At 38.1% G+C, this 23,784-nt stretch overlaps 1 protein-coding gene across 1 annotated transcript in view; it reads right to left on the bottom strand.

Annotated features, from left to right (window-relative positions):
• LOC128661371 (uncharacterized) overlaps positions 1–23,784 on the bottom strand; it is a 302,587-nt gene that overhangs the window by 65,194 nt on the left and 213,609 nt on the right. The gene's annotated exons all lie outside the window — the stretch shown is intronic.

The following is a 23,784-nucleotide window of genomic DNA, read 5'->3' as shown; positions in this document are numbered from 1 at the left end:
TTTGAGACATGTTGGTCAGAAAACAATAAAATAAATACTATACTGAAGTAATAAGTAATTAAAATGAATAAAGGTTAACAACAACTAGTAAATATATAAAATTTAAATTGATAATGAGGAAAAAAATAACTTCTCTGACAAAGTACCTAAAATTGTATGTATTAATAATAAATAGGGTTGCACCGATACCGATACTAGTATCGGTATCAGTGCCAATACCAAGTATTTGCATGAGTACTTGTACTCATGCAAATGCACCGATACCTGCACTTCCTACCCATACTCTATCTTGTGGAGTTTTTTCAAACTGCATGTTCCCATTTCATTTTCCTGTAGTGGAGACTCAACTAAAAATGTTTCACTTCTGTTCTTCCCATACAAATTGCTGTTGTATTGTATTATTGTAAGAGAGATCACTGTACCTTGTTCAGACAAACCCCTGAGGTACTGGGTAGTTAATAAACTGAGATTTCAAGCTCTAGCTAAAATTGCCCAAAATGATCTTTCTGCCCCATGCAGTAGTGCTGAAAATGAGACTGCTCAGCTTAGCATCAAACATTACTGATAGCAGAAACAGACGTATAGCTGAACATACAGAGATGCTTCTGTTCCTTAAAAAGAACTTGCTACTAACTTTTCAAAAATTATTATAATTGCTAGATTGCCTGTTATACTGCTAGTTCTTCTCTTGCACAATTATGCTCAAAACATACTGTACTCTGAGGAACATGCTTAGCTTATATAATTGCAGGAAGAGTGTTCATAGAAAAAATTAAGTTAATTCCTATGAACACACATCTTACAATAATAGGACTAGATTTAGATTACATTTGATATGTAAGCTTTACCAATGCTCTGTTCACATTTCCAACTCAATAGACTTTAATGGAGTTGCACATGCAATGAGCATTGGTAAAGCTTACCAGTCAAATGTAAGCTAGTCCATAGTGTTGCTCCCCATGTTTAAACAATGCACTGGTATATTTTTAACTGCATTGCACTTTTGGTTGGTTGTGATATTACATTTGTTATTTATTGTTGTTATGAATATATTTGAATGTAATATTTTTATTTAAAAACGTGTTCTGTGATATTTCTTCGAGTTTTTAGAACTTTGTGACAACAAGCAAATAAAACTGTTAAATTATTTCATAATATCTTTTGAGTTACAGTTCTTCATAATTATAAGGAAGCTATCTTAAATCATTAGTCTGTATTGTGCTTGGGACACTGTCACATGACATTAAAAAAGTATCGGCAATTGGTATCGGCGAGTATTTTTTAAAAAGTATCGGTACTTGTACTCAGTCTTAAAAAAATGGTATCGGTGCAACCCTAATAATAAATATATATTTTTACCACCAGGTGTCAGTATAAGCAAAGGAGAGTGAAATAATGGAGTCTCTGACAAAATTTTCACTGTAATTTGCTACACTGTTAGCTTTTTGTGAGCAGCTGAGGTGAAAATCAGATAGCAGTGACAATTTAGAGGCGGGAATAAAGTACACAGGAAGGAACGCCCACAAAATGGCGACGGAAGGAAGAGAGACAGAGGGAGAGGAAATGGCTGCCAGAAAACAACTCAGGGAGAACAGAAAACAAAAGGGGATAATGAAATAGAGAAAACCAAAGAGGTACAATATTTATTCAAGACAGGATGTCTTAAAAGAGATAGAGTTATTGGGGGGGGGGGGGAAACGGAATGGAAAATATCAACAACTTAAATAAAAGAAAATAAATATATAAATTAAATGAAAAACGTATATAAAAGCAAGTGAAAAACGAAATAATGAAAGGGAAACAAGATAATAAAATGTTTAATACAATCAAGAGCAAGCACAAAACTTTAATACTTATCTTCAGCCGCGCAGCAAAAGAAAGAGGAGGTTGGAGTGCTAAGTTTATGGTCACTATGATTATTCCGATTGGTCACTTTATACCTCTTTCTCTACCTTAACCTTGTCATGTATGGTCTCTTTTTTTCTCTGTTGTTTTAATGTTATGTTAACTTGTATTACTTTAAAAAGCTGCAGTTGAGTAGTAAAGGAAAGTATAAGCAAAAATATGAAGTCTCTGGTCTTGTAATAAAATCACACTCCAACACATAGTCGAATGGGCTCATAACACCAACAGTAAAGCATGGCTTCAAATTGATAGACAAATCTTTAGGCTAAATAACATAGCAACATTGGCATGGACTGTGCCTCAAAAGAGACCCAAAAATATACATAAATATTTTGTCACAGTGGGCATCCTGGCAGAATGGAATAAACTTATGACCACTAGCTTTCAAATCTCATCTAAACACGCCCCTCTCACTCCAATCATTGAAAATGTGGAGCTCCCATTCCACCGGTTGTGATTCTCCATAGAAAAACACTATAGCTTGAGAAAGGGATCCATCCAATACTCCGTAGAGAACGGCAAAATGAAATCACAAGCCACCTTGAAGGAGTCCCATGGGGAGATTTTCTCCTCATGGCTCCATTACCACCAACTTCTACACTTCATCTCCACCACAAAAAACAAAAAAGGCTTAGGTAGGGAAACCACAGTTTTTGAAAAGCTGTGCATCACGCCATTGCCCCTACACAACTTATATCCAAATTATACAAAATAATGGTTTACCCAGACCCCGCCTACCTCCCGTCATACACACATTCTTGGGGCAGAGAACTCAATTAAACTATTGAAGCAGAAACATGGCTTAAAGCCTTTAAGTTAACTAAGAGCTCCTCTGTCTCAGCGACAATCCAGGAAATTCATTTGAACTTTTTGTGCAGATGGTACCTAACCCCGGCTCGACTGCATAAGATATTCCCTGCACTTAGCGGCTCCTGCTGGAGGGGCTGTGAAGGGGAGGGCTCTCTCCTTCATATCTGGTGGTCATATTCAGGGCTGGTGGAGTTCTGGGCAGATATCTTTAATGAAGTTTCTGAGATTCTTTCTACTCAGATCACCTGCTCTCCAGAATACATCTTCTTTATCTCTCTGCCCAAGCTGAATGGTCTGGGAAAACAACCTCTGCTGTTGATCATGCTGACCGCAGCCAAGAAACTTATCCCGAAATACTGGAAAACCCAAACGATCCCCTCGAAAGAGGAATGGAGATCAACGGTGTCAGACGTACTGACGCTTGAGATATACCATTACCTAAAAACTCACAAAATAGAGACCCATGAAATGATGCTAGCAATTTGGAATAAATCAATTTAAAAAGCAACCTAAGGGGGGAGATGGAGGAGGAAAAGCTGTCTTGACCTTCCACTTCCACTTGTTCCTCCCCTTTTCCCACACCATGGATAAATCCCATTTTTTTTCCTCTTCCCCCTCTCCTCTATGTTTCTCTCTATAATCACTATCTTCTCTTCCTACTACTCTTTCTCTCGCTTTTTCTCTGAAGTAACTCTCATCTGAAGTAACTATAGCTTATGAACATAAGAATATTATTAGTCAAGCTTAAGAAAAAAAGACAAAAAAAAAAAAAACAGAATGCTCTCAGGGGTCCTAAAACCCCGCCACATTGCCGTAGAAATTTATCTATCAACAATCTAATAATTAAAGAATGCCCCTCATCATGGGATCAGATTAGGCATTATAAACTGATAGCTCCCCATCCCTCTCCCATCACTACTTTATCAGGCCTTCTCACAGGCCTTCCTTACTCTCACACTGCAACGTGGGCCCGTTTGGGCTTCGAAAGGGTATCAGACCTATGGTCCACCTCTTCACAGAGGCATTTTGTTAAAGGGACACTGAACCCACATTTTTTTCTTTTGTGATTCAGATATGCAATTTTAAGCAACTTTCTAATGTATTCCTATTGTCAATTTTTCTTCGGTCTCTTGCTATCTTTATTTGAAAATGAAGGCATCTATGCTTTTTTTGTTCAGGACAGCACTTTTTTTTTTATTGGTAGATGAATTTATCCACCAATCAGCAAGAACAACCCATGTTGTTCACCAAAAATGGGCCGGCATCTAAACTTACATTCTTGCATTTCCAAAAAGATACCAAGAGAATGAAGAAAATTTGATAACAGGAGTAAATTAGAAAGTTGCTTAAAATATCATGCCCTATCGGAATCACAAGAGAAAAACATTGGGTTCAGTGTCCCTTTAAGCTAGACCAAATTAGGGAATCCACACAGGTGCCAACGTATTTGGTTATTGAATATTCTGGAGTAATTAGCCTATTAACTAGTTGGGGATTTAAGCCCATACCTCCCCTTCATCTAACATTGTGGGAATCTAGATGGCAGCAGGGGGTTAGTATAGGCAAACCTATGTCAATTCACTATAATTTAATGGAAGGGGCGTCAACTATTGATAAAGCTCCACACATATTGAAATGGGAACAAAAATTGAAAATATCTGTTCCCACTCAGGTCTGGCAACATACACCAATACAAATTTTAAGTTACTCACACACTGGTATTATGTTGCAGCCAGATTAGCTAAATTGTTCCCTACTGCTCCTCCTCAATGCTGGAGAAACTGCGACCACATAGGTGATATGATACATATTTGGGGGGGTTGCCCGAAACTCAAACCACTTTGGGACACTTGTTTCATTACACTAGGGATCCCCCTTCCTAAGTCTCCGGAAGTGGCCCTCTTTCATTTAGGTTACAGCCAAGATCTGGAGCTCCTGAAGCTGCAGGCATCTCCCGCATATGGAGCCGGAGCACGATTAGTGCTCCGCCTCCATATGAGAGCAGATCTTTGATCATTACAGATGGTGACACTGTGTGTGTCACCGTCTGTAACAATCTTCTGCTGGAGCCTGCGGGAGGTGTGGGCGGAAGTCGGGTGGGCAGCCCAGCATGAGAAGTGGGAAGAGAACAGTAGGAAGTGGGAGGGGCCCTACGCTGTGGAAAAATGTAAGCAAAGGGAGTAGAGACAGTGAGGGATGGGGCAGCTATGCTACTGAAAATGTGATCTGGAGTATGGGGGGGACCCCCTAACTAAAAATCACGGGTGGGGGAGCTGGTTAAAAACTACCTACAACAAATATTTAAGGATTTGAGGATCATGGAGGTTGGGGGATAAGGGGAGATTCTACACTGGAGAAATGTAAAAAAAAAACAATCACAAAGAAAACATTTTTTCATACTGGAAGACTGTCTGCCAGTACCTAAGATGGGGATTACCAGTGGGGGTGGGGGAGGGAAGAGAGACGTTTGGGAGGGTTCAGCTAGGGATCAGGAGGTGGGGAGTGTCAGGTAGGAGGCTGATCTCTACACTAAAGCTAACATTAACCTTTTAAGCTACCTAATTAACCCCTTCACTGCCGGGAATAATAGAAGTGTGGGGCAAAGCTGCAATTAGCGGCCTTCTAATTAACAAAAAGCAATGACAAAGCTATATATGTCTGCTATTAAAGGATCCCAGGGAAACTTTTACAAACATTTCTGCAATAATTGCACAAGCAGAATGTAAATAATTTCTGTGAGAAACCCAAAGTTTGTAAAAAAAAAAAAAAGTACCAATTTATTTTATTTGATGGCATTTGGCGGTGAAATGGTGGCATTAAATATACCAAAATGGGCCTAGATCAAGACCTTGGGTTGTCTACTTAAAAAACATATATAGATTTGATAGGTAAATAAACGAAAACAAGGCTCTATTTCTGTGTAAATGGAGTGATAGCAAAAATGCTAAAAATTCTCTGGTATTTTGGGCAAGTTTTGTCTGGAAGTCCCGGTAGTGAAAGGGTTAAAAGAATCTTCATAAGCCCAATAGCACTAGCTGATTCAATAGGTTAACAATAGACATTAATGTATAGCAGCTCATTCTAAGAACAATAATTAAAATGTATTTAGCCCTATACAATATTATCACAGTACATAGCTAGAATGGCCAATGCTAGTGTGAATATTAGGCTGCATGAGGGACCTTCAGCCATAATGGAATGTCTGGGATCATCAGTTTTGGAGGGTGGGATTATCTTTCTTTCTCCTCCTTCTCCCCCTCACACACGCTCTCTTCCCTTTTCACCTATTGTCTTGTTAAATCCAAGGTCAGATATCCAGAGGAGTAAACATCTTATCATGGAATGTGGGGGGTATTACGTCCCCATTTAAGAGGAATCTTATTATCAAACACCTAGGTAAAAATAATCCAGATATTGCTGGTATCCAAGAGAGCCATCTTAATTTACAAGAAACTGAGAAACTTAAGATGAAATGGGTGGGAGATGATATTGCATCCCCCGCAAATCTAGGAAAAAAGGAGTAGCAATACTTTTTAATAAAAACCTTAACTATGAAGTTTGTGAAAAAGTTTTTTATTTGATCTCATTTGGGGGTGAAATGGTGGAAATAAATATAGCAAAATGGGCCTAGATCAATACTTTGGGTTGTCTACTAAAAATAAATATATAGTTTTAATAGGTAAAGAAAACAAAAAAAATTCATTTCTTTCATATTAGCAAGAGTCCATCAGCTAGTGACGTATGGGATATACATTCCTACCAGGAGGGGCAAAGTTTCCCAAACCTCAAAATGCCTATAAATACACCCCTCACCACACCCACAAATCAGTTTAACGAATAGCCAAGAAGTGGGGTGATAAGAAAAAAGTGCGAAAGCATAAAAAAATAAGGAATTGGAATAATTGTGCTTTATACAAAAAAATCATAACCACCACAAAAAAGGGTGGGCCTCATGGACTCTTGCTAATATGAAAGAAATGAATTCATCAGGTAAGTTCTTACATAAATTATGTTTTCTTTCATGTAATTAGCAAGAGTCCATGAGCTAGTGACGTATGGGATACTGACTACCCAAGATGTGGATCTTCCATGCAAGAGTCACTAGAGAGGGAGGGATAAAATAAAGACAGCCAATTCCGCTGAAAAAAATCCACACCCAAAATTAAGTTTAAATCTTATAATGAAAAAAACTGAAATTATAAGCAGAAGAATCAAACTGAAACAGCTGCCTGAAGTACTTTTCTACCAAAAACTGCTTCAGAAGAAGAAAACACATCAAAATGGTAGAATTTAGTAAAAGTATGCAAAGAAGACCAAGTTGCTGCTTTGCAAATCTGATCAACAGAAGCTTCATTCCTAAAAGCTCAGGAAGTAGAAACTGACCTAGTAGAATGAGCTGTAATCCTTTGAGGCGGAGTTTTACCCGACTCGACATAAGCATGATGAATTAAAGATTTCAACCAAGATGCCAAAGAAATGGCAGAGGCCTGTCAGAGTATATGAATATTATGATGAATATTACATATGTGTACATATATATATATATATATATATATATATATATGTATATTTTATACACTGTATATGTTAGATGAGACCTCAGGATTAATTGAACATGAGTTTGTTGAACACAGCTTCTAATACACGTCTATCAGGATTGACGATCAGTAGAGCCTTTTTGAAGCACGACCCCTGTAGTGTAAAAGACACAAACATTTCTTTTCTAAAGGAAATAGCTCAGTGACCCTATTCATTTGACTATATATGCAGATTTTTATAACTTCAGAACATTTGGTGAGGTGAGAAAAGAATGTGTTCAAGGACCCCTTTGGAATTTGACACGTGTGATACAACAGTTCTATCTCACTGAATCTCTATTTGAAGACGTACTGCAAAAACCCCATCTTGGGGGAAGGTGACACAAATAAAATTAAATACATTTTGCAAGGGGAACAATGCCAGTTTTCCATGTATGTTTAGAATGGTTCATGATATATATATTGAAATTAAGCACATTGTATTAAATAGATAATTGCTGCAGGGGATATTTTTATAGGAAATAAATTCAGATATACATAGAAATGATATATATGTTTTGAAAACATAAAAGATCTTACTTAGCCTCTGTGTTTTTAAGAATATAAATAAATACTTATGGACCATACACATATTAATGCTTGGATCATCTCTAATAATTATTTCTATTTTTATTGCAGACAACCATTGGTCATGAGCATCAATCTATGCACTTAGAAAGAGACGGAATGCCGCATGAAATGAATTAAGTCATATCATATAAACGTGCAAATAAATGTTTATAAAGTTTCACATACATCTTTTAAAATATAGTGAGATGAAGATATGGAAGTTACTTTGATGTGATATGACTGAGATATAAATTTTCTATTAGGCTAAATGAAATATAAATTATTTTAATATAATGTGAGATATGTGATGTTTCATATCAAAATGATCAGAAAATTCATTAAGATATAACTTATCCAAAACAAATATTATGAATAGTTGTCGCAGTAAATTATGATAAAATTAATAACCATTTCATAGAAATACTGACTTAAGTTGTTTCAAATGTTGCTGTGGCTGTTTGTGCTGCCACCTGGTGTTATGTTGCGAGAACTACAGCCAGAAGGTTCTCTCTGGCTGTTAAAAATGAAATTTCCAAGGGCCAATCCGATTTAGACTTCCCAGATAACCAATGGGAAGGTCAGCTCCCGCAGGGCCACCCACAATTTACCAATGAAAAAAAAAACAAATAAAAAGTGAATGCAATGGAGAGAAAAGGACAGATTTTCTGCTGAAGCTAAAACTTGTAACTGGTTCCCGCTGGGTGTGAGATACCACTTTACTTGAGCAAAGCTAATCTACCCTTCTCATTGATTGCGATATACACTTATTGGTGATCTGAGGTAAAATAATTCCTACCAAGGAATATCGGATATCGACTGCTTTTTACTTTGGTAACGTATTCAAGGTTTTGTAAGATAAGTTATATGCATAGTTAATTTGTATTTAATAGATTTAAAGAAGCAGTGTGTTTTTTTTTTTGTTTTTTTTTCTCAAGTTAGCATTTCACAGCCTATATACATATATTGTTTAAATCTGCGTCTGATTGACCAAGTAACTCATCTATGCAAGTTCTGATATTGTCAGTTAATTTTGTATTAGGATAAATTGCAGTTAAATAGCAGAATATATATATTATCCTATTGTTTTATAAACACTGTTTAGAATTGTATTGCTTGGATGTTAAAGGTTTTTAGTCCCATTGTGTTAAATAAATAAAAGGCTGAATTGTGAAGGTATATCTTTCTGGGTTTTGTAAGAAGGATAGCATACCTTAAGAGTTGGTTTTTAACGCATATAAATTTTGTTTCATTTCCTTTTATTGCGAATATACTTCAATATGTTTATGGATATTAACTAAATAAAAGAATTCAGATATTTATATTAATTGTATGGTCTAGTAGATGCATGGTTGATTAGGGTTTCAATTTTTAAGGAAAATTATTTTAAGATTGTGTTTATAACCCTGCCATAAACTTATATATTATTTGGATAGCACTGCTAAGATTTTCATAAATATACTGACATAATAATTGGAGGCACCGCTGAGACTTAATAATATCCATCATAATTGATATAATATATTTGTAAGTAAATAGAAATTATTATAAAAGAAAAAGAAAAAAATTCATATTTCGATATTAATATTTTGAAGATATAATTTTTGAAAAGTTGAAATATTGATTTTCATATTTCGAGATTGATAATAATATCTTGAAATATTATTAAAGATTAATTTCGAAAAATTAATAAAAATATTAATTTTTCATATTTCAAAGTTAATCAAAAATATTAATTTTTCATATTTTCAAAATTAATCAAAATTATTAATTTTTCATATTTCGGAATATTAATTTTTCATATTTCAAAATTAATTAAAAATTTTTTTTTTTTTTAAATATAATTTTTTTTTCTTCTCTCTTTTTATTGGCAAAAATTGTATTAGCGTTTTAGTTAAATAAATACTAAACCAATACAATAATGTCTGTAGCCAGAAGTGACTCATTTAATTCTATACATAGCAATGAAATTGGTCCCATAACCATACCTATTTCTAAAGGTCAAGTCCTTAAGAAAGATATCTTAAGTTACCTTAAAGGGAAGTTTAATATTGCGGGTGAATTAAATGATTTTATGGATATGCTTGAAACTAGGGCTAAAAATATTACCGTTAATAATAATATGTGGAATGAAGAGAATGAATTCTTCCAGGAATTATTAATGATTAATCAATGCAAAGATCCCAAAAAGCGAGAAGAACTAATACTAAAATCTTGGCCCCTTTTAATATGCATAATTGACGAAATGTCGTTTTGTGTCACAGACAAACGATTGCAAATACAGGAGCTAGAAAATAGTATTCGTTCCTTGCGCAGACGCGAAGAGGGTTTAAAAACAGCCAAAAATAAAATGGATGAATTTGCCCAAAACCTAGCCACCTTAGATAAGCACAATATGGACTTAATCGCGCAGATACAAGATTTAAATAAACAGCTTGCGCAAAGCCAGAGAGAATTAAGCGATTTAAAAAGGTCATATCGCCATAATGAAAACCCCTATATTAGCAATGAGAATAATACAGATAATGCTAACTCCTTTAGCGAACGCGTCAGGGACGAGGTACGAAAATATATAGAACAACATAGACAAATGACCCCTAACGGGTCAGAAATAGATTTCCCAAATAGACAATCCCCTCAGGATGTAAATCCAGAGGACAGCTGTAGCGCAGCTGATGCGGGGGAGGGAAACTCTAACAGAGAATCCCAAAATAAGTCTGATAAAGTCTATGATTCCCATAAAATAATCACCTTCGTACAACGCGCAGTACCTATATTCTCCAATAAGGGAACAACATCTGTAATTGATCATTTACAGGCTTTTGAAAATGCGTTAGCTATAATGAATGTTACAAGTGAGAAATTTAAAATTGAATTTCTACCTTGGGTATTTGACAGTAAGCATCACAAATTCTTTGCCTCGCTAAAGGATATGAATATTCATTCCTGGAATGGGGTAAAACAACAATGCAGAAAAGAATTCGGGCAATATCGCACTAAAACTGCAGCGAAAATAGCGGTATATGGTTTAAAGTGTCGTGCAAATCAGAGTCCAGTCGAATTCCTTTCTGTATTGAAAAATGCGTACAGTATGGCTGAAGATAATCCCAGATTTGATGGCTCAGAATTTGTAAATTTATTTTTTGAAGCATTGCCTACACCCATCAAAATCAACTTAGCTAGAGATTTTGATGAGGACTGCTCATTGGAATGGCTGATCAAAGAGAGTACGAAGTTATACTCTATTCAGCAGTCCAGTGAGCAGGGGGTTAAAAAGGAGTCAAAACCCAAAATTGTGGCAGAAACTAGGATGTCACCTAGCCCCCTCAATTTGGAGTCTAACAAGAGGACTTATGCAGAGGTGGCCAGTCAAAACAGGCCATCTCCACAGAGGTTTAATTCTGCCCCTCCCCCTACACAGGTTGAGGCGCAGGGAGACTATAACCAAAGTGGGGGACATAATCAGGTGAATAATTACTCACAAAGAGAATACTCACCAAATAATTGGTATCCGCGCAAGGGTAGATACAATAGACGGCGAAGATATTCTCAGGGTAACCAGACACCCCAGGTATATAATGCTCCCCAAAGTACTAATGCTGAACAAGCTGAACCCCAGGGGCAACCACGCCAGAATAGAAATAGTGGCCCTGATTCTGAGGGAACCCAATGGTCCAGGAATCAGTACAATGGGGCACCAAGAGATAGGCCCAGGGGTAGAGGTAACTTGTACAATCAGGTAGATAGGCTGTTTACCCAATTAAATCGGTTGAGCGAACAAATCGCTAATATGAGTCAAAAATCTACGGCTCAGCAACCGAACAATATTTTTTTAGGGGTACAGCCAGTGGTCAGCAGTGGACCACAGGCACAGTCATAAATACTGCAGTATCACCTGAAGGGGAGGGGAGAGATATACAAAATGTAGTAATAAATATCAATGATACTAATCATGTTATCTCCCCACAGACCGGAAACGGACAAATTAGCTGTGACAATGAGCGACATCAGCCGGGAAAAATTAACCAAACTTTTCCTCTGCAGTGTTCTCTTAACATTATTTCCACAGATGCAGTACACAAGAACCCAGCTGACCTTGTCATAGGGGAAACAGGTAGGTATGAAATTTCCTCTGCATCGAATGACACAGCGAATTCAGGTAAAACGTGGCGAAGCCCACAGATGTACAAGAATGCAAATTTTATGTGTGAAATGATAGAAACTGCAGGAAGATATTATGTACTAGTTGAACTGCAAGATTCAGTCTCCAACCCTATCAGGGGATTAATTGACACTGGGTCACAGGCAACTATCTTATCCCACAGGTACTACACACAGCTAAATGAGCTAACACCCCACAAACCTAAAATAAAAGAATTTGACGGTTCTCTAATAGGTGTTGGGGGTGACTCCCTAAAAGTCTACGGTACTGCCTGGTTAAAATTTAAATTGGGGAACAGGGTCATAAGACACCCTGTCATTATAGTGGATCTGCCAACTGATCGTTTAATTATTGGTAGTGATCTCCTGAAACGATTAAGCACCATAATTGATTGCATAAATAATGTAATTTGGTCGCAAGTTAAACGGCCTATCAATTATGAAAAATCTGGTATATCTCGCACCAGACACAGCTGTCACGTGGTGGAAGAGAAACCAGATGCTGTGGAGATTCATTTCAGGAATGACTCTACACCTGAAATCACTATTCTACAAATAGATGATCAGACTCCTTTTAGTGGCTCTGATGGTAATACTTTTAAAATATCGCCTGGAAAGATAGCGAATATTTCCCTAGATAGCGATGTATTAACCATATCACTCCACAAGGGGGATCATAAAATCCCTAAGGGGGGAGGCCACACTCAATACCTCACAGGGATTGAGAGAGTTAAAGAGGATCTATTTATCTCTATACAAGTGCATGACCTTGGTAAAACCGAGTATGCTAAAATAAACTTAAAACAGGAAGCTAGCTATATAAGCGAAGGTTTATTAACGCAAATAGCTGAACCTAAAGTGATTAAATATCTTTCTCCCCAAGACCACAGTGTCAACGGCCTGGATGACAGGTCTGAAAGCTATAACATCACAGCTAAGTGCTTATTATCTATTTCTATTGGTAATAAGTCAGTGAAGCACCTGTTTTTAGTTTTAAATACTCCCCATAATCAAATATACATTGGCAATGATATCTTACATAGATATGCCATACAAATAGATCTGATTAATTCTTGCCTTTGGAGCAGGTTAAAAAGGGGGACCCTGAAGTATTTCAGGATGAAAATGCAGCCCTAAAATCAAACCAGCAATTGCCATATGCTGTGAATATGCAGGTATCTAGCGATGTTATAATTCCTGCTGGGGCTGATAAATTTATTTTACCCTTACAGGTAAAGAGAGGTCAGAAATTAAAAACTTCTGAAACACTGATTTGCCTCTCCCATAGAATACAAAATCTGGGTGTCACAGTAACCTACACTCCTATGGTGAATATTGGAACTGTTCCAATACATATTGTTGTGCATAACATGACCCCACAGGATATAACATTATCCAAGGGAACTACCATAGGATATGCACTGGAATCAAGTTATTACACTTTTGGATTCCAGAATAATGTAATTGGGCTAATACCTGAAGGATACTTAACTGAAGAACAATTAATAGAACAATCCTTTGCATCTATGCCAGAGGGTCTATTTAATATTCAGTCCATTTATCCCTTCAGCTCAGAGGAAGGCATCTGTAAAATTGAAGAAGCCTCTCTAGTGTTTGATCAGCCAATCAAACAGCTAGATTACCCCAATCCCCAGAGTCATGGGAGCAATATAAATTATAATCAAGGGGATCTCACCTCTAGGTTGGAAGAAGCCTATGAAATAGGACAGCCTGAAATCTTTCCAGGATTTCAGCAAATAGTCGAAGAGCAAATATCCTTAGCCAATGGCTGTTCTAGAGATGATGAACGCCAACAGCTGCGAGAACTCCTGATGGAGTACAAGGATATTTTCGCTAAGGATTCTTATGACTGTGGTACCACAGACTTGCACATTGCAAGAATACAAACAGATCCTAATGCGCCACCTGTATTTGTCAAACAATACAGACTTCCCTTAGCCTCATATGATTCTCTTGCAGAGATCATAAGGAATTTGGAAGAAAGAGGTATTATCAGACAGGTGCACAGCTCTTATAATAATCCTATTCTAGGTGTCCTTAAGCCCAATGGACAATGGCGTTTGTGTGCTGACTTAAGACAGCTAAACAAACGAGTACACATGTCTGGCTGGCCTGTACCATACATTGACCAGTGCCTAGCACAAATGCAGGGATCCAAAATATTCACTGCCATTGATTGTGCACAGGGATATTGGACCATAAAGGTACATGAAGAGGACCAATATAAGCTAGCATTCTCCTTCCAAAAGGTCCAATATGCATTCCAGAGACTTCCATTTGGATACATAAATTCTGGACATGAATTTGCTGTATTCATGCATAAGGCTATGCCTGATGCACTGGAAAGGGGGACCTTATCTTATGTTGATGATGTTTTAATCAAAAGCACAGACTTTGAAAAACACATCGCAGAGCTTAAACACGTCCTCAGCCAACTTAAAAGGGCAGGTGTCAAATTATCCCTGCAAAAAGCTCAATGGTGCCGCACTCGTGTAAACTTCTTGGGACATGAAGTTACTTCTGACGGATTAAATCCCCAGAAGAAAAAGGTAGAAGCGATAGTGAATTCTAAAAACCCAACTAACTTAAAGGAATTGAGATCATTCCTGGGTATGACAAATTATTCTCGCAAATTCATTGATAATTATGCGGAATTAACTAAACCACTACTACTTCTCCTAAAGAAAGAGGTGAAATGGCACTGGAGTGAGTCTCAAGAGACAGCCATCAGAGAGCTGAAAAGAAAACTCACTCAAGCACCTTGCTTAGCGTACCCTGAAGGTGGTAAACCTTTCTTCTTAGAAACCGGTTACACAGATGTAAGCATGAGTGCTGTTTTATACCAAAAGCATGATAATTTGAACAAAGCCATTGCTTATGCGAGTAAAAATCTATCCCCAGTAGAAATAAAGTTCAACGATTGCGAAAAAGCCCTCTTATCTACTGTATGGGCTCTACAAAATTTCCGCAGCTATATACAGGGCGAGAAAATCATTGTAGAAATGGCCCATCAGCCTTTGCTATATTTGCAAAGTGAGAGAATAAGAGATGGGAATTTATCAAATAGCCGCATAACAGCATGGTCGCTTTCCTTGCAAGGCTGGCCATTAGAAATTCGCTACAAGCAGAATAAAAAGAATCCAGTTGCACAGGGACTTGCTGAGCTCCACGACTGTACTGCTAGAGATACTGGGGAAGAATTATCAGAAGATGATTTTCTGGAGGAACAATTGCTTTCCCCATATAAAATGTACAATGAGGACCATTGTCAAACATTACCTTGGGTATATGTTGATGGTTGTTCTTACCATGCCACTATTGATAATGAGCGCAGATTAGTCGCTGGCATTGGTATAACGGGGGCAAATGGATTCCCAAATATATCTATAGGTTTCAACATTGGACCAAGATCCAGTCAAGTTGCTGAACTAACTGCTGTTTTCAAAACCATTGAAATAGCTATTGAACATGGTATTCATGAATTTGTGATCATAACTGACTCAAATTATGTGCGTGACAGTTTTGTTGAATACCTGCCAACTTGGAAAAGAAATGGCATGCAGAAAAGCAATAACAAACCAGTCAAGAATGGCAAGTTGTTCAGCGAGATTGATAATCTGGTAGTATCCAATGATTTAACCATACACTGGAAAAAGACCAAGGGTCATTCCAGAGTTTTAGGTCCTGATAAGGAAGGCAATGACCTTGCGGATTCATTAGCCAAACAAGGAGCCATAACTGGAGAACTCCTTAATATTGACCATTAAATGGGTGCAATTCAGGTAGAAGCCATTACCAGAAACCAGGCAAAACAACAGAGTGAGCCTAACTTGGTACAATGGAGTCAGGATTCTCCTAGTGAGGACCTGATCACTAGTCAAAAAGAAGACCCCATTGTAGGCATCTTCTATAAACACATAGAAGATCCTGAAAGCAACCCCATCTCAAAAGATGATTGTATTGGCAAAGAAGATCTGAGAATCTTAATAAAATCTAGATCACAATTCAAGTTACAGGATGGTTTGTTAATTAGAACTTCAAAAACTGGCATCCAGCAGTGGGTAGTACCCACCAAGTTCAGAGGTCTAATGCTTCAACATGCCCATGATGCTCCCACATCTGGTCATCGGGGTGCCAAACTCACGTACGAAATATTGCGTGACTACGCTTTTTGGCCACACATGTTGAAAGATGTTCAAACCTACTGTCAAGGGTGTTTAATCTGCCCACAGTTCCAACCCACTGCACCAACGCATAGAGCGCCATTGCAGAAAAGGGGGATGGTAATGCCATGGTCAGATATACAAATTGATTTTATTGGCCCGGTAACAAGATCATCAAGAGGTAACAAATACATGTTAACCGTAACATGCCTGTTCACTAAATGGGTAGAGTGCATTAGTGCACCTAACAATAGTGCTGAAACATGTGCAGCGTTGCTCATCAACCATGTATTTTCCAGATTTGGTTTGCCCCAAAGAATCGAATCAGATCGGGGGACCCACTTCACTAGCGAAGTAATGACAAAAATGTGGAAAATACTAGGGGTTAAAAGAAAGCTCCATATTGCTTATAGAGCTGCCTCAAGTGGTGGTGTAGAGCGTTACAACCAGTCTATTGTTAAAATCCTCAAAAAGTTTGTGAGTGAAACAGGTAAAGACTGGGATGTAAAACTACCTCTAGTCTTAATGGCATTAAGAGCAACTCCAAGTAGTGCTACCAAGATGTCACCTTTTGAACTGATGACTGGTAGAAGAATGGTTCTACCTCAGCATCTGCTGTACCGTACATCAGACCAAAACTTGATAAATGCTTCCAATACACATCAATATGTGGAAAACCTAAGAAAGCACCTGCAATATGCCTTTGCATTTGCTCAAAGGAATTTAGAAAGAGCCGCAACTGCCACTAAAACCTATTATGATCTCAAAACATCCAAAAAGGAATATGAAATAAATGATAAGGTTTATCTGTATAACTTTGGAAGAGATCAGGTTAGGGAGAAGAAATTTCTTCCCTCATGGAAAGGTCCTTTTGTCATTACTGACAAAATATCTCCAGTGGCCTATAAAATACGGATCCCCAAAAATGAAGGTTTCATAGATAAATGGGTACATATCAATCAATTGCGGGCATGTCATCCCAGATCCCAACTACAAGTCATAGAGGGAGAATGAAGTGTCATATCCCCAAATGCACTAAAGACATACTGTAATTTAAAGATGCCTAACTGATAAACATGAAAGCTCAAAATAACAAACTTTCTTCATAAGAGACTGTCTATGAGGTATACGGTTGATCCTCATCAAATACCACTGACTTTAAGCCAATTCAAATACATGTGTCCTACATCTATTTGAAGTTGAAAGGGGGATTTATGTCAGAGTATATGAATATTATTATGAATATTACATATGTGTACATATATATATATATATATATATATATGTATATTTTATACACTGTATATGTTAGATAAGACCTCAGGATTAATTGAACATGAGTTTGTTGAACACAGCTTCTAATACACGTCTATCAGGATTGACGATCAGTAGAGCCTTTTTGAAGCACGACCCCTGTAGTGTAAAAGACACAAACATTTCTTTTCTAAAGGAAATAGCTCAGTGACCCTATTCATTTGACTATATATGCAGATTTTTATAACTTCAGAACATTTGGTGAGGTGAGAAAAGAATGTGTTCAAGGACCCCTTTGGAATTTGACACGTGTGATACAACAGTTCTATCTCACTGAATCTCTATTTGAAGACGTACTGCAAAAACCCCATCTTGGGGGAAGGTGACACAAATAAAATTAAATACATTTTGCAAGGGGAACAATGCCAGTTTTCCATGTATGTTTAGAATGGTTCATGATATATATATTGAAATTAAGCACATTGTATTAAATAGATAATTGCTGCAGGGGATATTTTTATAGGAAATAAATTCAGATATACATAGAAATGATATATATGTTTTGAAAACATAAAAGATCTTACTTAGCCTCTGTGTTTTTAAGAATATAAATAAATACTTATGGACCATACACATATTAATGCTTGGATCATCTCTAATAATTATTTCTATTTTTATTGCAGACAACCATTGGTCATGAGCATCAATCTATGCAGTTAGAAAGAGACGGAATGCCGCATGAAATGAATTAAGTCATATCATATAAACGTGCAAATAAATGTTTATAAAGTTTCACATACATCTTTTAAAATATAGTGAGATGAAGATATGGAAGTTACTTTGATGTGATATGACTGAGATATAAATTTTCTATTAGGCTAAATGAAATATAAATTATTTTAATATAATGTGAGATATGTGATGTTTCATATCAAAATGATCAGAAAATTCATTAAGATATAACTTATCCAAAACAAATATTATGAATAGTTGTCGCAGTAAATTATGATAAAATTAATAACCATTTCATAGAAATACTGACTTAAGTTGTTTCAAATGTTGCTGTGTCTGTTTGTGCTGCCACCTGGTGTTATGTTGCAAGAACTACAGCCAGAAGGTTCTCTCTGGCTGTTAAAAATGAAATTTCCAAGGGCCAATCCGATTTAGACTTCCCAGATAACCAATGGGAAGGTCAGCTCCCGCAGGGCCACCCACAATTTACCAATGAAAAAAAAAAACAAATAAAAAGTGAATGCAATGGAGAGAAAAGGACAGATTTTCTGCTGAAGCTAAAACTTGTAACTGGTTCCCGCTGGGTGTGAGATACCACTTTACTTGAGCAAAGCTAATCTACCCTTCTCATTGATTGCGATATACACTTATTGGTGATCTGAGGTAAAATAATTCCTACCAAGGAATATTGGATATCGACTGCTTTTTACTTTGGTAACGTATTCAAGGTTTTGTAAGATAAGTTATATGCATAGTTAATTTGTATTTAATAGATTTAAAGAAGCAGTGTGTTTTTTTTTTGTGTTTTTTTCTCAAGTTAGCATTTCACAGCCTATATACATATATTGTTTAAATCTGCGTCTGATTGACCAAGTAACTCATCTATGCAAGTTCTGATATTGTCAGTTAATTTTGTATTAGGATAAATTGCAGTTAAATAGCAGAATATATATATTATCCTATTGTTTTATAAACACTGTTTAGAATTGTATTGCTTGGATGTTAAAGGTTTTTAGTCCCATTGTGTTAAATAAATAAAAGGCTGAATTGTGAAGGTATATCTTTCTGGGTTTTGTAAGAAGGATAGCATACCTTAAGAGTTGGTTTTTAACGCATATAAATTTTGTTTCATTTCCTTTTATTGCGAATATACTTCAATATGTTTATGGATATTAACTAAATAAAAGAATTCAGATATTTATATTAATTGTATGGTCTAGTAGATGCATGGTTGATTAGGGTTTCAATTTTTAAGGAAAATTATTTTAAGATTGTGTTTATAACCCTGCCATAAACTTATATATTATTTGGATAGCACTGCTAAGATTTTCATAAATATACTGACAGGCCTTCTGACCTTTCCTAGAACCGGAAAAGATAACAAAAAGACTAGAAGTCTTTCGGAAATTCTTAGTAGCTTCAACATAATATTTCAAAGCTCTAACTACATCCAAAGAATGCAATGATTTCTCCTTAGAATTCTTAGGATTAGGACATAATGAAGGAACCACAATTTCTCTACTAATGTTGTTAGAATTCACAACCTTAGGTAAAAATTGAAAAGAAGACAGTAAGGGGGGCGGAGCTAGCCACACAGGATGATGGCTGCCTTTTGAAAGAGCTCTCATCTCCAACTCCGGCTTCAAGCTCACTAACTATGTGCAAACCCCCTTAAAACCTCTATAACCCCTATAGAGAACATCTCTAGAGACCCTCCCCAAGATATGGACCACTTACGGCTTTAAACTAAAGCACTATCTCCCCCAGTTCTTTCAAAGACATTGCAGGCTACCACGCAGCGGCGGACTCCCCCCTGATCACTACCTCCCCTTCAATCACCGGACCCAGTGACCCACAGGTACCTTTCAGCGTGATTTCACAGGCAGGAGCACACTCCGGATTTGCCTGCTACCGCTCGCACTGCTGATATACTGTCTGGCGTGACGCTACCACGCGGCCTACAACCGAGGCCTGAGACTGTCTGCTCCTAAACACGCCTGCAGCGGTAGCCTTCAGATTCTTCCTCGTAGTGAGTATTGGCCTCTACACACTCAGTTATTGCTCATTACATCCACCCTCCTCCAGACCTAACACACAGGGGACAAATAAGACTCATACAGGAGGGCCGAGCTGACAGACCCACACTCTTACAGGAGCTCCGGACTTACCCGCAACCGCTTGCACTGCTAATCCGCTGCCCGGCATTTTGTCACCACGTGGCACACAACGGAGGTCCGAGCCTGTTTGCCTATAACTCGCCTGCAGCGGTAACCCTCAAATCTCTCCTCACAGTGAATACCAGCAGCAGCAAATTCAATTACCGCACACTCCCAATAAATATCCCCCTTCAGGCTCATCACACAGGTGTCAAATCAAGTTTAATGCGGGAGGGTTGAGCTGTCAGTCTCACGTTTCGTCAGAGTATAAAGTAAAAAAGCTGTGATACCGGCCTAACACCCCCTACAAACTTTTGCTGACAGGTTTAAAAACGGACTGTGCTCCCCTTTTTTCCTCACCTTGAATTTCCGTCCTCTGAATACCTCAGTGTGGTATAAACTCTGCTCTCTGCAACAGACAAGATCACTGGCCACACAACCCCCCTATAACCAATCATTGCTGCTGCCCATTTTACTTTAAACACCTGAAATTATATCTTTGGACTTTTATGTAATGCCTGGCAAAAGGCAGGTCAAATCAGAAAAACTGAACCCCACTAAGACTCTCAACCACTATCTCAAGCCCCCAGGGGCCTCAGCACCCATTTGCTCAGAGAGTGATCTAACCTCTGCAACATCAACAATGAGCAACCCCATGTCTACAGAAGCCCCCTCCAACATGTTTGTCACTAAATCAGACATACTTCATCTTTCATCTAAGGAAGATGTCAAAGAAATACTCCAGGAAATGAGAAGCCTCTTTGGCGACCTACGCAAAGACATGGGGGCGCTTGACCAGAGAGTTACAGAATTGGAAGAGAAGCAAGAGACCATAGATAATACATGCCAACAGATTTCATCTCGTTTCTCAGACCAAGACCGCAAGATTAATGCTATGGCTGACAAATTGGAAGACCTTGAAAATAGGTGCCGACGCAACAATCTGCGTATCCGGGGTGTCTCAGAAACTGTCTTTCCCCCTGCCATAGAAGGATATCTGCAAGCTCTCTTCAAAATTATAAGAGATAATCCAACAGCAGAGAATATAGCAATTGAAAGGGCACATAGGGCGGTAAGACCCAAACCTCCCCCCAAAGCACCACCCAGGGACATCATAGTTAAATTTTCAAGGTATAAAGACAAGGAAGAGCTTCTCCGGTGTGCTAGATCAAAACACCCTATTTTTCACGCTGGGGAGGAGATCTCTTTGTTCTCAGACCTATCTCAAGCAACGCTCCAGAAACGGAGAGAACTTGCTCCTATCACGGCATCCCTGAGAGATCGCAAAATACAGTACAGATGGGGGTTTCCAGTATCCTTGATAGTCTCGGACAACAACAGAACACTAACCTATAGACCTGGAGACGACATTCAAGCTTTTTGCAAGGAACTTTCCATACCATACTCCGAGCCAACAACAGCTGACACCACCCATCCCCCCTCGAGACCCTCACTAGCTCAGGGGCCTACCACTTCAAGAGATGACCCTCATTAAGGTGGACATACACTTACTACTATACGAATCTTGTCCTTTGCTCCCAGCTAGGCAGGAGTGCCAACACCATGTTGGACCCTCAGACTGGGGAATAACTTTATTGAACTAAGGGACTCTCTGACCCCCTCCTTCATGGGGACCGTATCCTTTTGAAACTGCTTGATTTGGCCATCACATTAGGCCACATAAGATCTGATTACCAATGTGTTAGATTGTTTAATTATTACTGTGTTACCGTTCAAATTTGTTTACTTGACCTGTTGTTCTAACTTGTTCTCTCTCCTAGGTTTATCCGATAGAGCACTGTTTTGTTTTATTAATGTGTACGCTCCAGAGTATAAATGTACAACAGATCGAGTTAAGGCTGTTGATAATATCTTAAACTTACTATCTACCTCACTTCTCTCTCTCACCTAACAGTAGAATTTTAAGATCTATCTAAATGGCATCCCCCATTAGAAGAGATGCACTTAGTTCCTTGCCCTCACATATTACCACATCCCACAAAACCTCCCTAGGATCTCTGTCTCGACACACAGTGAGAAATATTCTAGCACGAAAATCTTATCTCTCTTATATGTAATAGGTGTCCCCATTCCCCAAATATTGAAAAAAGTAGTTCTCCCCCTTCCCTATTTTTTTTTCTTTTTGTTTTTCTGTCTCCACCACCCTACTTGCACATTAGTTAGCTTTAAATCTCAGTAAATTTGCATCTTCTCTAGCCGGAGAAGGAGATATTTCCCCACTGCAGTTCCTACTCTTGTACTCTTCTTTATTCTTCTCATAAGGCTCTCTTTTTACCTTTCCTTAATCTCCCACCAGACTCTTCTCTGGTTCATCCTGCCTTAACCTTCTATCCCTGTTTCACCCTCTTTCATCACCTCCTTGCCCTTCTTGCTATCTTTGACTTGTGGTATCCCCCTTTTTTTTTTTTTTTTTTTTCTCTCCCTTCCCCTCCTCCCGCTCTCCCCTCGCACCTCTGCCTAACTCATACAGAACATGGCGGGCAAAATTAGCAGGTTTCAAGACCACTCCTTGAGATTAACAACAATTAATGTGAAAGGGCTTAATAGCCCGGGTAAAAGGTCAATTACGTACAAAGAACTTGTCAAGCTGGGGAGCCAGATAGTCCTGATTCAGGAAACGCATTTCCAAAAACATAAGGAACCTAGATGGCATACTCCCCACTTCGCCACGGCGCATTTCGCCTCAGGACCCCAAAAGAAAAGCGGTGTTGGCATCTTAATTCACAGGTCCCTTCCCCTCCAAATTTCCCAAATTGTTAGAGACCCTGACGGCCGTTATATCCTTCTGACGGGTCAACTTTTCGGGCAGCAAATGTCAATACTTAATATTTATGCTCCAAACCAAGCGCAAACTGCCTTTTTTAAGAAAATCTCCAACCTGATATTAGACCAGGCTAAAGGTACACTCCTTGTCGCTGGAGATTTTAACATAGCTTTTGAACCTACTCTGGACTCCTCAAAGGGGACCTCATATATACATAAGACTACCCTTAAAACAATCAGAAATACTTTCTCTAAACTTGCTCTACACGACGTATGGAGGACTTTACACCCCCAGACTAAAGATTACACTTTCTACTCGACTCCACACGACTGTTATACTAGGATCGACCATATACTGACTGACGCCAACGGCCTCTCTTTAGTTGACAGTTGTGAAATTGGACATATTACCTGGACAGACCATGCCCCAGTTTCCTGCTCCATTCTATGGCCCGACCTCCCAATCACAGCCAAGATATGGAGGCTAGATGACTCCCTTCTTGACGACCCTGTCACACTCTCAGAAATTGAAAGAGATATCACTGAATACTTCTCACTAAACAGTAACACTACTACATCTCCCCAATGTGAGTGGGAAGCACACAAAGCGGTTCTACGAGGTATTTTTATCAAACGAAAAGCTAAGATTCTCAG

This window comes from Bombina bombina, chromosome 5, assembly GCF_027579735.1.
Source record: "Bombina bombina isolate aBomBom1 chromosome 5, aBomBom1.pri, whole genome shotgun sequence".
NCBI lineage: Eukaryota > Metazoa > Chordata > Amphibia > Anura > Bombinatoridae > Bombina > Bombina bombina.
Note: the sequence above shows the minus strand (reverse complement) of the source record. Positions and strands in the feature narration are given on the sequence as shown.